We start from the raw sequence: 16,792 nt of genomic DNA on the forward strand, positions 1-16,792 counted from the left end.
CAAGAGACGCCTTTCAGGAGCTTCATTTGTCCCATGAGTCTGACATAACCTCTGTGTCGCAGAGACAGTTAATGTCTAGATTGCCAAGATTTGTCAGCAAAAGATACACAAACTGCACAATGTAGCTGCATATATCCTGTCGACTTGTTTGTTGGGAGAGGCTTTCTCCACTTGTGGCCCCTCCACAAAGCTCCAAATGTTGGGAAAACCCTCTCTGCTGACATCTCTTCTTCCTTGGGTGACAAGGATGAACGGGATGTCCACAGAAGGCTCCTGACCTCTGGTCTCCTGATAGAAGCTTAGAATCTAGATGTAGCCAGAGTGTTTGAATGATGGACAAGAAGAACTAAGATGAAAGCTATTTAAAAACAATCCTCTAAGCCTTTTTGCAGGAATCAAAATAATAGAGACAAATAAAAGGGCAAGAGTTTGAAATATAGTCTATAAAATAGCATGACAAATTTTGATTTATTTTGTAGAAGAGGATTCCAGGTAAATGATGCCTCCTAAGAAGGCACATGACAATCTCAATTTTGAAAATCGTTAGTGTATGCACTGTGTGCTGTTTTATATTCCCAGCAGGATGTTTTTCATCTCAAGAGTTTCCACGGCTGCCTAGTATTTCTGTATATGCAAAGCATATTTGAGCTTCACTCCCTCCACCTCCTGGCCTAAAGCTTGACTAATTAAAAAAGCCCTGTCAAGTGGTCAGACACACTGGAAGTAGAGGATTATAGGTAAGAGGGGTGAAAAGAAGGGTTGAAAGCTACAATTTCTCTTTCTGAAGTAACAGCAGAAGTATCTGTTATAGACAGGAAAATTAAAGCCGTGGCTTCCTAGGCTAACAGATGATGTAATGTCTTGTTCCCCAGAAGAAAATCACCTGCACCTCACTTGGAAGATGGAATAATGACTGCTTGTTTCTTTTTCTCCCTCCTCCCATTTCTCTTACTCACGCAAGCAGTACACCCTCCGGCTGGTTTCCTTCCGGTAGTGGCTTACTGATTCCACTTCCATTCCCTCACTTTTTTTGCCCTGCTGCATTAACAGTAATTCATAGGCCTTTGACCAGTGTTCCATGCTGGGAGCTGCTAGCAAACAAAGAGAACTCTTTTGAAAGGAGACAAACTGAAGTGAAGAAGGGAGAAAGTGCCACAGTTCTAACCAGTTTTGCATACACTGATTAAGATTCTTCATTGTGAGAGGTTATTTATACACAATTTTAACTACATTTGATGGAAGAAAAGTTCTGTCCAGTCAACTAAATACTGAAATTTTCTTCTCAAAAGTTCTTGAGGGGAAAAAAGGGATAAATAACCAGTGTGGATGCAAGAAATTCATCACCTCAGATTGCTATGTTGCTTAGGAGCTGGGATTTCAAAGTTTGCTGTAGCTTTTAATTTTGTTGTTGGTATATACATGGTGTCTTGCATCTGAGGGCCTTGAAAGTTGATTGAGACCATTGAGGAAACCAAACTTCCAGAGGAACTTGCTATAAAGCAAGTTTTCTATCCATTTTATGGACAAAACATGGAGTCAAAGAAGTTAAGTGATCGGTCCAGCGTCATACAGTGAATTAGTTACAGCAAAGTCAGCACTTCACATGTGACTGTGAACACTTAGGACCTCCACCCTTCACTGCTAACATCAATTTGTTGGGTTCACTTCTGCATAGGACCAAACTAAGTGTGGGAGATTAACAAAACAGTCCTTTGTGACACACCTAATATTTAATCAAAGCACATTCTCCAGAGAAAATATATGTTTGGTGAAGATCTTTAAGTTTCTTTCAATAGATGTTGCTTGTTCTTGTTAATTTCTATTGATTAGATGACATTTGGCATCAATTAAATAATTGGAGAAATGGTCTGAAGTAAAAAGGATGAAGTTTAACAAAGACAAATGCAAAGTGCTCCACTTAGGAACAATCAGTTACATACATACAGAATGGGAAGTGACTGTCTAGGAAGACTATGGCAGAAAGGGATCTAGGAGGTTATAGTGGACCACAAGTTAAATGAGTCAACACAGTGCGATGCTGTTGCAAAAAAAGCAAACATGATTCTGGGATTCTGGGATGCATTAACAGCTGTGTTGTGAACAAGACACGAAGTCATTCTTCCACTCTACTCTGTGCTGGTTAGGCCTCAGTTGGGAGTATTGTGTCCTTTTCTGGGCGCCACATTTCAAGAAAGATGTGGAGAAATTGGAAAGGGTCCAAAAAAGAGCAACAAGAATGACCAAAGGTCTAGAGAACATGACCTATGAAGAAAGGCCGAAAGAGTTGGGCTTGTTCAGTTTGGAAAAAAGAACATTAAGGGGGAGGGACATGATGGCACTTTTCAAGGATCTAAAAGGGTGTCATAAGGAGGAGAGAGAAAAACGTGTTCTTGGCCTCTGAGGCTAGAACAAGAAGCAATGGGCTTAAACTGCAGCAAGGGAGGTTTAGGTTGGACATTAGGAAAAAGTTCCTAACTGTCAGGGGGGTCAAACAGTGGAATAAATTGCCTAGGGAGGTTGTGGAATCTCCATCTCTGGAGATATTTAAGAACAGGTTAGATAAATGTCTAACAGGGATGGTCTAGACAGTACTTGGTCCTGCCATGAGGGCAGGACACGATGACCTCTCAAACTCCCTTCCAGTCCTAGCATTCTATGATTATATGTCCAACCTGTCTTCACAAAGAAGAGGGCTAGAAACTTAAGGGTGAGGACTGCAATTTTACATTTCTACCTCCATCAAACTACAGGAGTCTGTATCCAGGCATTTGTAGTGGGCAGTAAATGGGGGGTACAAAAAGATAACTCCCAAGAACCAGAGCAAATAATCTCACCCAGGAGTCATGGATTCTACACCAGTGTTCAGTTTGCTATAATACACTTAACCATAGCTTTTAACTAGTGATGATCTGTTAATAATTGGCCTTTTAACCTCAGCTTCTAAATAATGTAGTTTTTAGAAAGATCATTATATTTAGGACCTTCGTATTTAACAGCATGTCTTTCAACTCCACATTCACTATTTCAGAATGTATCTTTCATGTACATTGAGACACACCCAGTGTGTGTGGGGGGGAAGGGGATTGAGAGAAGCAGGGAAGATGCAGAACATTCTTTGGTTCTTGTAGCATTAACAGGAAGTGGATTAACAGAAATCAAAGCCTTTCAAAAACAAGGCCTCAGTCTTGCAACTGGACCATAGGTAGAAGCATCTAGGTGCTCTCATGGAGCCTGTGAGAGTTAGTACATAGGCTACAATTGCCAGATCATGGCTAAACTCAGAAGAATGCATTGCAGACATAAGGTCGAACTCAGCTCTCAACCAACATTTTCACATGACAATTTAGCTTACCTATTTTAAGGGTACCTTTTTGTCATTTAAAATTTATAAAAATGCTTCTTTTGCTACTTTAAAGCAATGGCACAAAATCTATTAATACAAAATTACAAGTGAAAATTAATTTTTGCTCTGTTCCACTTTTTAAAAAGCAAAGAATAATTTTGAATGCCAAATAAAAAGATCAAATTTTAAGCACAGTGGAGAAAGTCTAGATAGTGACATCAGTGTGAGGAACACGTGAAAATAAAGGTGATCTGATGAATAAGCCATCAGTTGATCACATCCTTAAAATTAGCTTCTTGCAATCCTGAAGTAATTTAGGAGGAGCACCTTAAAATGGTATTTTAAAACTAGAGGCTCCTGTTCTGTTTGTTCAGCACGTGTTTTGTTTAGAATTGAAAAGCCTGCTAGGACTATTAATAAACTCTACAGTAATTAAGCTGGTAATTAACATAATTATGGATTAAATGTTTCAGACATAGGCCAGAGAAAATCTAGCAAAGCTCCTAAAATGCAGGGGAGACATCTTAAAGCAACACCCCGTTCACTGAAATGCTTGCCTTAGAAGCCATTCACTACATTACACTAACTGGTGCAGTTGTAAGAGTCTTCAGCAGATCAAAGGGTCAGCCTGGTGTCACACTACTGCAAAAGATGGACTCACTTAGGTTTAATCTTTGGGGTTTCATTTCACACATGTAGAAAAAACGTCACTTTCCGGGGTCAGAGGTGACCAAGATTCCTTGCGAATGCCAGGGAATAAGAAGAAGAGAAGTGCTCCTATCAACCTTCCTCTATGTAGACAGACATTGAAGTCAAATGCTGATAAGTTGATTTTAGCTATGCAAATAGCTTAGCTAAAATTGCACATCAGCAGTCAACTTCTATTTCTGATGTAGATACAGCTTCATATTATGTAGAATTTTATCCAAGGATTTTATCCTCAAGAAGGAACACCAACAGGACTACTGTGGATAATAAAAAACAAAAACAAACAATGCACAATTATAAAGTAATGAGCATTATCGGATAGGAATAGCTGCCCCTGAAGAAAATCACAACAGATAACAGATCTAAATCAAAGAACTGGTAAACGACTTCCTATTTTTCTGTTTCGTGGAATTGCACGCAATCATATTTGTATTGACATTTTTACCTCAAACCATCTATAAATGAGCATAAGACCATGGTTTTAAAAAGAAAAACCCTTTCAGACTGCCTCACTACACCTTCATGGATTGAATGTAGCTGTTCATCACCTGAGAACATATTGTAAAGCAGCCATTACTACAGAATATTATTAACCCACAGATACTGGTGAAAGCAAAACCAAGTAGGTACAAAAAAAATAAAAGGTAAAGGCTCTCTCGTTCAAAACAGTAGAAACAAACATCTTTGTACACATAAGATTGTACTGAAAGCTGCTAGTAGGTGTACAGCTGGCCTTGAACATTACTACCTTGTGTTACACACTGCATGCATTATGCTATACTAGTTTTTTTTTAAACCGCACCCAAAGCAGACTTTAAAGATCCAACTTACTCCAAACATTTGAAGGTCATGACCTTTTCTCAAAAGAGTTCCAGTGCTGCAAGTTCTTAATGGCACTGATAGTTGTTGAAGATCACACATACACAAACAAGAAACTTCACCACTGCCCTCTTCTCAACTACCTTTGAATCAGAAAGAGAGCTTGGAAAGTAACTAGATCCTTGTTAGAAGACTTGATCCATTGAAAAGAATAAAGAAGAATGAGGCATGCTGTTCAGTCAAGCTGGAACCTCACCTTAGAGTACAAATCAGTTCCTACAGCAATTCCGTCTGGCCACAGTTGACACAACAGTTCACAAATGCTTCCAAAGATGATATTTTAGTGACTAAAGAAAGAGGAAAAAGACCAGGTTGTTTGCACATCATTAATTCTTTCTAATCAAGACATGGTCCACAAACAAGGGTGAAGTTTTAACACACACACACACACACACACACACACACACACACCCCCAGAAGGAGATACTGAAAAAAATATGCTGAGAGTGTTTGCGATTTGAGTTTAATCATCCGCCCATGACCTAACTTCTGTTTACAACTGCACCAAACTGACAAAAGGAAGGAATTCCGGAGCTCCAACTGCCCCTACAATCTTCATTCACACTAAGTTCAGGCAGTAACAAAGAGGAAGCTGTGCTAGTCTATACACTATCAAAACAAAAAGCAGTCAAGTAGCATACTTGGCTCAATCTAATTCTTGACCTCTCCCCCACCCCTCCACTCTCTGATTTGCTCACCTTGATTATCTTTTTCTGATTTGTCCTCCTTGCTCACTGTTTTTGGTTCTCTGTGCCTTAAATATTGAGTCTGTTCTGGTCTGGCTATGGTCTGAAGGAGTGGGTCTGTCCCACGAAAGCTCACCTAATAAACCATTTTGCTAGTCTTTAAAGTGCTACTTGACTGCCTTTTTTTTCCCCCCCAAGTTCAGGCACAGTGAGCTCTCAGCTCACTGAGTACATTATACAGCATGTGCAAATACCTACACCAGTATTGGAAATACAGAATCCCACTTTTCAAGCTGTTCAAAGGTGATCTTAAACATTTAAAAAACTTGCTGTTTTCCTTCACATGCTATACAGAACACCCTGTCCTAACCTCTGCTGCATACACAGCTCCTTGATTGGCTTAAATGGCCATGCCTTGATTTGAATCTACTATATTATTCTTTATTGTATATTCTTTATCTCCATCACTGCAGCTACATTCAGGGGGTTTCAGCAGTTACAACACTGTCCAATAGCAAACTCATACCCTTTCCTTCCTGCAATTACAACATATTCCATAGAACAAACACTGACATCTGGAAATCTACTACCATGATAGCAGCTGTGACTTCTGCTCTAAATCAGGAAGCGAGCTGTACTCTCCTCAGGGTTTTAACTGTTACAGAACATGCTTGCAGCTTCAAGACACAAAAGAGTAGCAGCCAATTTGATCACTGAAAAATACTGTCAGATATACAATTTTAACAGAGAAAGTGATCCGAGTATCATAATTATACCTGTGTGAAATCTCTCTCCACACACGAAGTGTTCCTCTTCCCATGTCAGAAATAACTACATTGTCCCTGATTAAATTCATGAGTGCTCTACCACCATGGAATTGGAAATTTGTGTATTTTATTTCAAATTTAAAGTACAATAGCACAGGTCATGAACATTTAATTGGCTAAACAGCAGCAGCCTTATACCAAGCCAATTACCAACATTTACAAGGGTAAATGAGGATTTTTCTGTTCTCATTTACAAAGACAGGTAAAACAGTTTGGTAATATGTTAGTCATTATTTGTGTCATGCTCACCTCTGGCTTTAAGTTCATTATCCTTCATACAGGTTGAGCCTCTTAAATCCCATACTCTCTCATTCAGCAACAGCCATGGTCCAGTAGGACCAGGGTTGTTGCAAGACCAGAGTCCCAGGGCTGGACATGCCTCTGTGGTGCAGGGAGTGGGGCCAGAGCAGTGGCCAACAGCCTGGCCCCAGCCAGAGCTGGAGCCTCTGCCGGCCCCAGGCCCCACTGTGTACCAGATGCCGCCACTGCATCATGGTGTCAGAGACGAAGCCCCACCCAGCTGAAGCCTTGTCGTAGCCCTGGGAAGCCCAGAGGAACAGGAGGCTGGAGATGTCTGAGGTAAAATCCCTGGATCTCCCCAGTCCAAGCAAATTCTGTCACTCGGGCCCTATCAGGTCCCAACTATGGGGAGGTACAGCCTGTAATCATTTTAATGCAGAAAGGTGCAACAGTAGCTATTTGAATCATCAGATACTGATTCTGCTATGAGACAGGGGACTAATCACTTGTAATCACAATCCTTATAAGGTCATTGAGACCAGGAGAAAGGATATTTGAGAGAAAAGGTGGGTGACCAGTTTCCGTTTGCATGAGATAAAGTTCTGAGCCACCCAGACCTGGTAAAGGTATTCCCAGAATCTCAAAGTTTTTAGCACGTTATAGTGGATCATTCAAAGTAACGTGTCCTTTTAAAAACTCTGCACCCACAGAACAAGGAGATGAAATTAGTGGATTACAGATTGTTGTAAATCTAGCATCTCTGTCCTCAGTTCATGATGTTTAGCAGCTAGAGGAGTAACAAATTAATGTTCTCAGGACCATTTTTGAAAGTGGTAGGCAGGCTTCCTTTGAGGAGGAGAAAAAGTTGTTTGGTGTCAGGTGATAGTCCTTCCATTTTCCTGCCTGAGTACATTGGATTACAGATTGTCAGATGCATCTGCTGAAGTGGGTCTTAGCCCAACTACTGCACAGGTAAAACTAAATCACTGTTCTCCAACAACAAGAAGTCCTGTGGCACTTTAAAGACTAACATTTTGGAGCATAAGCTTTCATGGGGTATTTAACTCAAAGGATGAGGCATGTGTAGGGCACATAGATCTTAAAGGATGTATTGTAGGGATGTTGATCATTTAAAACCTGGCATATCTCCTCAATACAATCTGTTGTTCTGAAGGATATGGTGCCACATTGATCTTTAGTGTGTCCTGATCTGTGGGGAGCTTGGTTCTGAGGCATGTGAAGTGGAGAGGTTCAATCCCCACTTCTGGCCTTACTCCTCAGTTAGTTCTACTGGCTACTCTTGGCATGGTTCTGCTGAAATGTACTACTCCATATAAAAATATCAAAAGATGTGAGGGGAAGGGTAGCTCAGTGGTTTGCACATTGGCCTGCTAAACCTAAGATTGTAAGCTCAATCCTTGAGTGGGCCTTTTAGGGATCTGGGGTAAATAGACTAAAAAACTGTCAGGAATGGCAATAGGTCCTGCTGTGAGGGCAGGAGACTGGACTCTATAAGCTCTGAAGATCCCTTCCAGCTTTATGACATATGTATAGGCCTTATAGGAACACTTCTCTATCATCAGTAGACCAGCAGCCATATTTAAACTTGTCAGACTGCGTGGCTTGGAAGATTCCCAGGATTTGTGATCCTTTTACCTCTCTCAGACATGTTACTTAGATTTGACTGTAATTGTATTGTACTGAGAGTATCCAAAAGGAGACGGGACATCAGGTTGAAAGTCACAGTTCTTAATTCTGCCAGAGTGCTTAATCAACAATGTCTGCTCCTCCAGAGGCAGCACCAAACACCTTGTTCATGTCCCATTCCCCACAACCTCTCAGAAATTAAGCCTACCTGCAACCCAGAGGAAGGAAGAGGAAAGCCTTCAATAGTCTGCCCTACTCTTTAAGGATCTTTCTGCTGGAATCTGTTAAGTATTACCACCACGGATGCTAACGACTTCTAAAAGGGGTAGGTTTAGAAGTTGAAATAAGAAAAGAACAAATTAAAATTTATTTAGAAAAATTAGATGTCTGCAAATCACCAGGGCCTGATGAAATGCATCCTAGAATCCTCAAGGAGCTGATAGAGGTATCTGAGCCTTTAGCAATCATTTTTGGAAAATCGTGGGAGATGGGAGAGATTTCAGAAGACTGGAAAAGGGGCAAATATAGTACCCATTTATAAAAGGGGGAACAAGAATAACCCAGGAAACTACAGGCTAGTCAGCTTAAGTTCTGTGCCAGGAAAGATAATGGAGCAGGTAATTAAAGAAATCATCTGCAAGCACTTGGAAGGTGGTAAGGTAATAGGAAACAGCCAGCATGGGTTTGTTAAAAACAGATCATGTCAAACCAATCTAATAGCTTTCTTTGATAGAATAACGAGCCTTGTGGATAAGGGAGAAGTGGTGGATGTGGTATACCTAGACTTCAGTAAAGCATTTGACACGGTCTCACATAAGATACTTATCAATAAACTATGCAAATACAACTTAGATGGGGCTACTATAAGGTGGGTGAACAACTGGCTGGATAACCGTACCCAGAGAGTAGTTATTAATGGTTTTCAATCCTGCTGGAACAGTATAACTAGTGGGGTTCCGCAGGGGTCTGTCTTAGGACCAGTTCTGTTCAATATCTTCATTAACGATTTAGATATTGACATAGAAAGTACACTTAAGTTTGCAGATGATACCAAGCTGGGAGGGGTTGCAACTGCTTTGGAGAATAGGGTCATAATTCAAAAGGATCTGGATAAACTGGAGAAATGGGCTGAGGTAAACAGGATGAAGTTTAATAAGGACAAATGCAAAGTGCTCCACTTAGGAAGGAGCAATCAGTGTCACACATACAGAATGGCAAAGGACTGCCTAGGAATGAGTACAGCAGAATCTAGGGGTTATAGTGAACCACAAGCTAAATATGAGTCAAAAGTGTGATGCTGTTGAGAAAAAGGCAAACATGATTCTAGGATGCATTAACAGGTGTGTTGTGAACAAGACACGAGAAGTCATTCTCCCGCTCTACTCTGTGCTGGTTAGGCCTCAGCTGGAGTATTGTGTCCAGTTATGGGCACTGCAGTTCAGGAAGGATGTGGAGAAATTGGAGAGGGTCCAGAGGAGAGCAACGAGAATGATCAAAGGTCTAGAGAACGTGACTTATGAAGAAAGGCTGAAAGAATTGGGCTTGTTTAGTTTGGAAAAGAGAAGATTGAGGGGGGACATGATAGCAGTTTTCAGGTATCTAAAAGGGTGTCATAAGGCAGAGGGAGGGAACTTGTTCTTCCTTGCCTCTGAGGATAGAACAAGAGGCAATGGACTTATATTGCAGCAGGGCAGGTTCAGGTTGGACATTAGGAAAAAGTTCTTAACTGTCAGGGTGATCAAACACTGGAACGAATTGCCAAGGGAGGTGGTAGAATCTCCATCACTGGAGATATTTAAGAAGAAGAGGCTAGATAGATGGCTTTCAGGGATGGTCTAGAAAGTGCTTGGTCCTGCCATGAGGGCAGGGGGCTGGACTCAATGGCCTCTCGAGGTCCCTTCCAGTCCTACTCTTCTATGATTCTATTCTTTGTGGTATTCTTTTCAACACTGATACTAGAGTTGTTATATGCTTACCATAGGATGTGATCTGTGTCTATTGTAAAACCTGAAGAAGGAGGTTTACATCCAGGAGGAGTGGAGGGGGAGAAAAAAAATTTCCCTCAGTTCCTCCAAGTATTTTTAAGGAAGTCAAGATTTGATCCCAAACAAGCCAGAAGCATCAAAAAGCTAAAGTACAATTTCAGAAAACTAGCTGAAGGCACAGGACTTTCTTCATGGAAGCTGTGCCTCTTGACTGGGATTGCTGCCTTAATACTTCTTACCCAACCAAGTCATGCTACCACAATCTACCACTTCTAGAAATGCACCTCATTAACTAGGAGGTTCCAGCAGAGATGTTGATTGACACAGACCATTTCAACAGCTGTTGACTTGCATTCAGTCCTTCATTCACATCTCCAACTGAACTCATCCCTGTTTGTGGCCCCATTTCCAGCCAGCTGGCTTCCCTATGTGCATTTTGAAGAAAGGCCATCATGGCTCTTTTCCCCTCCCAACATCCACAAGCAAATACTGAAATTTTTTCAGCCTTAATAGGACCCTTGTTTTCCATTTTCAGCTGATGACACATATTTAACTGTAGTTGTAGCAGTTCACAGGTTTCATTGGCTTTTATCTTATGTTGATGTGACAGCACAACTCAAACAAAAAAGCTGAAGTGTTAAAATTCCAGCAGCTCTGATGTTACATGTAATGAACAGTGTACGTGCATGCAAACAGATACATACCACCCCAAATTAGCAGAAAATACATTTGGGACATTTACTACTCAAAACCCACAAACATTTAGCCTTTGAGCTAAGAGGAGAATTTCTTCAGAACCAAGGATATACCAGGCTGTGATTGTCATTTGGGTCAGTAGGAGATACAACAGCCCTAAACCAATGCATTTCATATTCAGTGGTTCCTATCAGAAAGGCAGAACTTAACCTATTAGAGAGGACAGATCTGTTCGTTAACAAACCAGTTTCCACTTGCATGAAGAATAAATATTAAGCACAAAGTATAAAAAAATCACGATTCATAAAAAAATGGAATAAGTATGGCAGCAGAACAATGACATGAAAGAGGTGGAAACCAATATGGGAGGAAGAGTTTTACTTCCTTTTTAATCACTAAATTTGATTCTTTTGGTAAAATTTAGTTCTATCCATCCAATATTACGAAGACACAGAATGTGGAGGGAGGAATATCTGCAGAAGGTGGTAGAAGTTTACACCAAAGTGATGTTGTAGAATATTTACTGCTGTCAGAATTTCATAACACAATTACTGGAATTTTAGTAAGCTAATCCTGGTCTTGAAATTCGCAGATCCTTATCTTTTGGCCTACTAATCACAACATTATGTCCAACAGGTTGAAAAACAGATGCCTCTAGCAGATCTCTTCTGCTCAGTCACATCAGAAGGGGGTGATCTTGGGGAAATTGATCTAATGAAGCAAACAAAAAATTAATATATGTCTGCCTTTTATTAACTATTCTGATTTTAAAGAAAATCTGAAAACCAAAGCCCTTACAGTACTTAGCTGCGTCTACACGTGCACGCTACTTCGAAGTAGCGGCACCAACTTCGAAATAGCGCCCGTTGCGTCTACACGCGTCGGGCGCTATTTTGAAGTTAACTTCGACGTTAGGCGGCGAGATGTCAAAGTCGCTAACCTCATGAGGAGATAGGAATAGCGCCCTACTTCGACGTTCAACGTCGAAGTAGGGACCGTGTAGACGATCCGCGTCCCGCAACGTCGAAATTGCTGGGTCCTCCATGGCGGCCATCAGCTGGGGGGTTGAGAGATGCTCTCTCTCCAGCCCCTGCGGGGCTCTATGGTCACCGTGGGCAGCAGCCCTTAGCCCAGGGCTTCTGGCTGCTGCTGCGGCAGCTGGGGATCTATGCTGCAGGCACTGGGTCTGCAACCAGTTGTCAGCTCTGTGGATCTTGTGTTGTTTAGTGCAACTGTGTCTGGGAGGGGCCCTTTAAGGGAGCGGCTGGCTGTTGAGTCCGCCCTGTGACCCTGTCTGCAGCTGTGCCTGGCATCCCTATTTCGATGTGTGCTACTTTGACGTGTAGACGTTCCCTCGCTGCGCCTATTTCGATGTTGGGCTGAGCAACGTCGAAGTTGAACATCGACGTTGCCGGCCCTGGAGGACGTGTAGACGTTATTCATCGAAATAGACTATTTCGATGTTGCAACATCGAAATAAGCTATTTCGATGTTGGCTGCACGTGTAGACGTAGCCCTTGTGAGCATATTACCATATCTTAATATTTCATAACCTTATGTGTATATTGTATAAAAATGTACAGGAAGTACTATGAAAGTAGCAACATTTTCACAGGTTTGAAGAATGAGCCTTGAAACAATCACTACAGCCCATTAAAAAACCAATAACCAACCAAATCACCTGCCACAGTAGGTAAGACAGTCATCTGTTTTGCACTACTTTAAATTAATGTGGTAGCCTTAATTGTTTTGACTCGTTCATCTACAGATATTTGCATATTTCAACACAGAAATAGTAATTGTTTGAGCTCTGGATTTATGCCATGAGGGGAAGAGTTAGTTGCACATACACTGACTTCAAGGTTTGGAGCTTTCTCCAGTTTACCAGATGACAAGTTTTAGGGAAGCTGCCTTATTTCACAACAGCTTAGTTTTTGTTTGTCTCCCAAACAAAAAAAATAGGATGTAAGACATGCACTGCATGACCATTTGGTAAGAATGCATAAACTTTAACCCCTGGGAGAGGCAAGTAGTTGGAGAAAACATTTACCTCAAGTGGCAATTCAGTAATATACAATGAGCCAATGTATATGAAAAATGGACTGAGTAACTGCAACTTGCAAAAGCTGAATTTTTGCGGGGGTGGGAGAGTCACAAAATACAAAGAAATGAAGCATCATAAATTCCCCTCCTCCCCTTAAATCTGGAATACTTTAAACAGGCTTAATTTACACAACATTCATTGTTCCCTTTTTAAATATGTATTTGTAAAAACAGTTCTCTCTCTCTCTCTCTCTCTCACACACACACACACACGAGATATTCAATGATCAGGCTTGTTCCTGGAAAGAATGACTAATTTGGCAAAACTGCAACATACATTAGTCTGGCTTCCACGAGGATAAGGAATATGAGCAGCTGTACAGTTTAAATCTAATGAGCAAAACATACACTAGCTGTAATTTTACCAGCACAGAACTGAAAAAACTGTGAAAGCCAGAGAGAATATTACAACAGTTTGGGGGAACCAAATGAGATCAGAGGGATGCAGTCACAGGGTGAGGTGCAATTCTGTTACAGCCAAACACCAATGGCTGCCTGTACAAGTTAGCTTTGTGCGCTACTTTAATGAAAAGTATAAAGATGCACGCTGAAAAGTCAACAGCACAAAGAACAGCATCATGGTACCATTTAGCATAGTGAATTCTGTATTAAATGTCAGACTAAATATGGTAGAGTCAAAATACAAGCAGCTTCCCTTTGCCTGGGCTAACAATACAAGGCTAAGCACCCTAAGCAAGAAAGGCCCATCTATGGTAGGGGAAAAGAAAACACTACGCACACTTCTCTTCTGTGTAGGAGAGTGATGCCTTTAGACATCATTTAGTGCCACAAGTTCAAAGGGAGCTATGTTATTACTTGCACTGTAAGTACAGACCCAAAGATTTCTCTTGTATCCATGCTATAGCTATTTTGTCCCATTAAAGCTGTTTAAATTAAAACCCTGCTGCAGCCAAGACACCAAATCATCTGATGAAACATGAGTGTCCGCATTTTAACTATTCTTTCATATACTGTACTTGGCCACAATCAGTCACACTCTCCCTGCTGGAGAATCGCTATGAAAGATAGCTATCTTTAGAGTTCACTGAAGTTTCTAACAAAAAGCCCTAATACATCATTCATTGCACAGGCAAGGCTCCTGTACGTCCGAAAATTCCGTTGATGCGCACAAAATGAAAGATCAGACTAAAAATCTTTTGTTTTTAACTAGAACACTGAGGTACAGTTAGGAAGCTAGATAAAAGAAAGCACCAAGTTTCTTTTAGTTAAATTAAGCTAAAACAAGTGTATTTTTTCCTTTTAGTATTTAACATCTTTGGTACAGTAAGGTTTCAAATAGATGGAAGCACAATGTTTTCTGGGAGGTACATATGGGTCTTTGCATTGACCAAGTTATTTGCAAATAGCAACCACACATTAAATACTTTATAGTTCTATAGCACATTCTTACTAAAACTAATTTATTCAGCTTAAGCACTGCTTTGTGGTTGGGAAATACCCAAAGGCTCTCATCTTCCCAATATGCATGACAAAGCTTCTTCCTCCAAAATGCATGGCAAAGCTTAACAGAAACCAAGGGTCACACAAAGTCAGTAGCAGAGCTGGGACTAGAACTTACATCTCGACCCATCTAAGCTTGCATTTTAAAATCACTTCCTCTTATGCTTTCCTTGCAGAAGAAGGCTCTAACACCAGCTATGAACACAAGAACTGCTTTCTTTAAATTTCAGCTGCTTTGAGGCCAGAGATTTGCTTGTTGGAGCCTGATCCTGTTAGGCCTCACAAGGACTATTTCCATGGAATACAACAGATATTCACTTGAGTAAAGGCCACCAGGAGTTAGCCTCATTTCTGTTCACCCTTCCCCTCCAAGATGAGAGTTTTCCATAATCCAAATGGCATGTTGCTCATCAATTTGGACACACATAAGGACCTGAAGGTTGTTTGTCACTAGTCTTCTCATATTAACAGCACAAAAGGAAACAAACCAAATTTATCCCTGCTGTGGACCAGTTTCCAATAGCACATAATGTGCTAAGCATGTTCAAATATGAAATGGATTAGGCCCCTGCCCCTAAAGAGCTCACAACCTAAGATACAGAGAGAGTAGTAGAGTAGATTAGGATATACAAGCCACAACCTAGATTCTGTTTGTATCTGCACAACTGATCATCTGGGGGAGAGCACAGATGAGCAAGGAGGGGCCAGGACCATGCAAGGAAGAGGCAGGCAGCATGAAAGCTGGGATAAGAAAGCATGTCAGTTCTCTCCCCTCCGCAGGAGAAGACAGGGAGAGTTGGGGAGCCTGTCAGGACCTGCACTCTGTCCTTTCTGCAGGGAAATTTCAGACAGAGCTTCTTGCATCCTTTTCCTACCAGCAGTGCACTGGTCACTTCTCTCTACCGGGCAGCTGGGCAGAGGAGAGTCCTGCATAGGTATCTGTTCCACTATCCACAGATATGAAGCTGATATCCATAGCTATGCAGGGCTCTAGTTGTGTTAGAGAGACCTTAAGGTTGCTGTAACTTATGCTAGTGAATGAACCAGTCTTAGGCTCTGGGGAACAGAAAAATGCACATTCTAATACAACATCTTAAAAAAGTGGACCAGAGAAAAGCATCTACAAACTTCTGGACAGCTTCAAAAGAGAACATCAGTGGCTGTCAGAACTCCCACTGGCTACAGCTGCAGCAGAATGGTAGCATTTAAAACAATAACTAAAATCACAGAACTAGCCATTTGTTTCTTCTGTTGTACCCAGCTCTCTATCAAATGATTTTATCACTTCTTTGGATCTGACTATTGATGTGTGCATATAGGAAACTTTTTTCCTCCCCTTATGGTGCTATGAACCCAGAATTTTTGATTCCTCCTTGGACTGCCTACTTTCAAATATACTTATTTTTCTGTGCAAGTACAGAAGACTTCTTTTTTTCCTTCCCCCGCCCTAAATATCCAATGGTATTTCATTTCATTCCGTATAGGCAATGATCACCAGTGTGAAATGATGAATTGTTAAACCATTTGTTATAGCCTATTTTATTTTATTTATTTTTATTAAGTTTAAGGGAAAAAATTTAACACCAAATTTTAAAATTTGCCAGACGAGGACATGAAGTTGTCAACTACTTTCAGAGAGATGTATAGTCTCTGTGCACACTCCAAGGCTCAGTCTACAGATTTTCAAAAACAGTTTGCAAAAAACACAAGACATGACATGGGGGTGGGAATAAGAGTTAAAAACCTGCTGTAATAGATTTTTTTCTTAGCTGTAAGAAATTTTTCTATTCCCAGAGATCAATTGGACACAGATTTAACAAAACCAAATGTTTATTTGTAACCACCTCATCCAAAAAGCTATTTTTGCAGAAGTAATTTGTTTTCCTTTATTCAGACATTTTAGTTTGTTCAAAATACAGCCACTGTAGAATCTTTGAATCCTAAGGCTGGAAGGGACCTCAGGAGGTCATCAAGTCCATCCCACTGCCTAAAGCAGGATCAATCCTAACTAAATCATCCCAGTCAGGACTTTGTCAAGGCAAGACTTAGTCTCTAAGGATGGAGATTCCACCAGGTCTCTAGATGATGCATTCCAGTGCTTCACCACTCTCCTGGTGAAACAGTTTTGCCTAATAGCCAATATCTAAATATCCAACATTGTGCATCTGCCTGCTAAAAAGGCGTTCTGTCCATTTGTTTTAGGTAAGGTGAAACTAT

At 40.9% G+C, this 16,792-nt stretch overlaps 1 long non-coding RNA gene across 1 annotated transcript in view; it reads left to right on the forward strand.

Moving 5' to 3' along the window:
• The window catches only part of LOC142017824 (uncharacterized), a 79,663-nt gene that overhangs the window by 42,477 nt on the left and 20,394 nt on the right, over nt 1-16,792 (forward strand). The window lies entirely within an intron of this gene.

This window comes from Carettochelys insculpta, chromosome 9 (assembly GCF_033958435.1).
Source record: "Carettochelys insculpta isolate YL-2023 chromosome 9, ASM3395843v1, whole genome shotgun sequence".
NCBI lineage: Eukaryota > Metazoa > Chordata > Testudines > Carettochelyidae > Carettochelys > Carettochelys insculpta.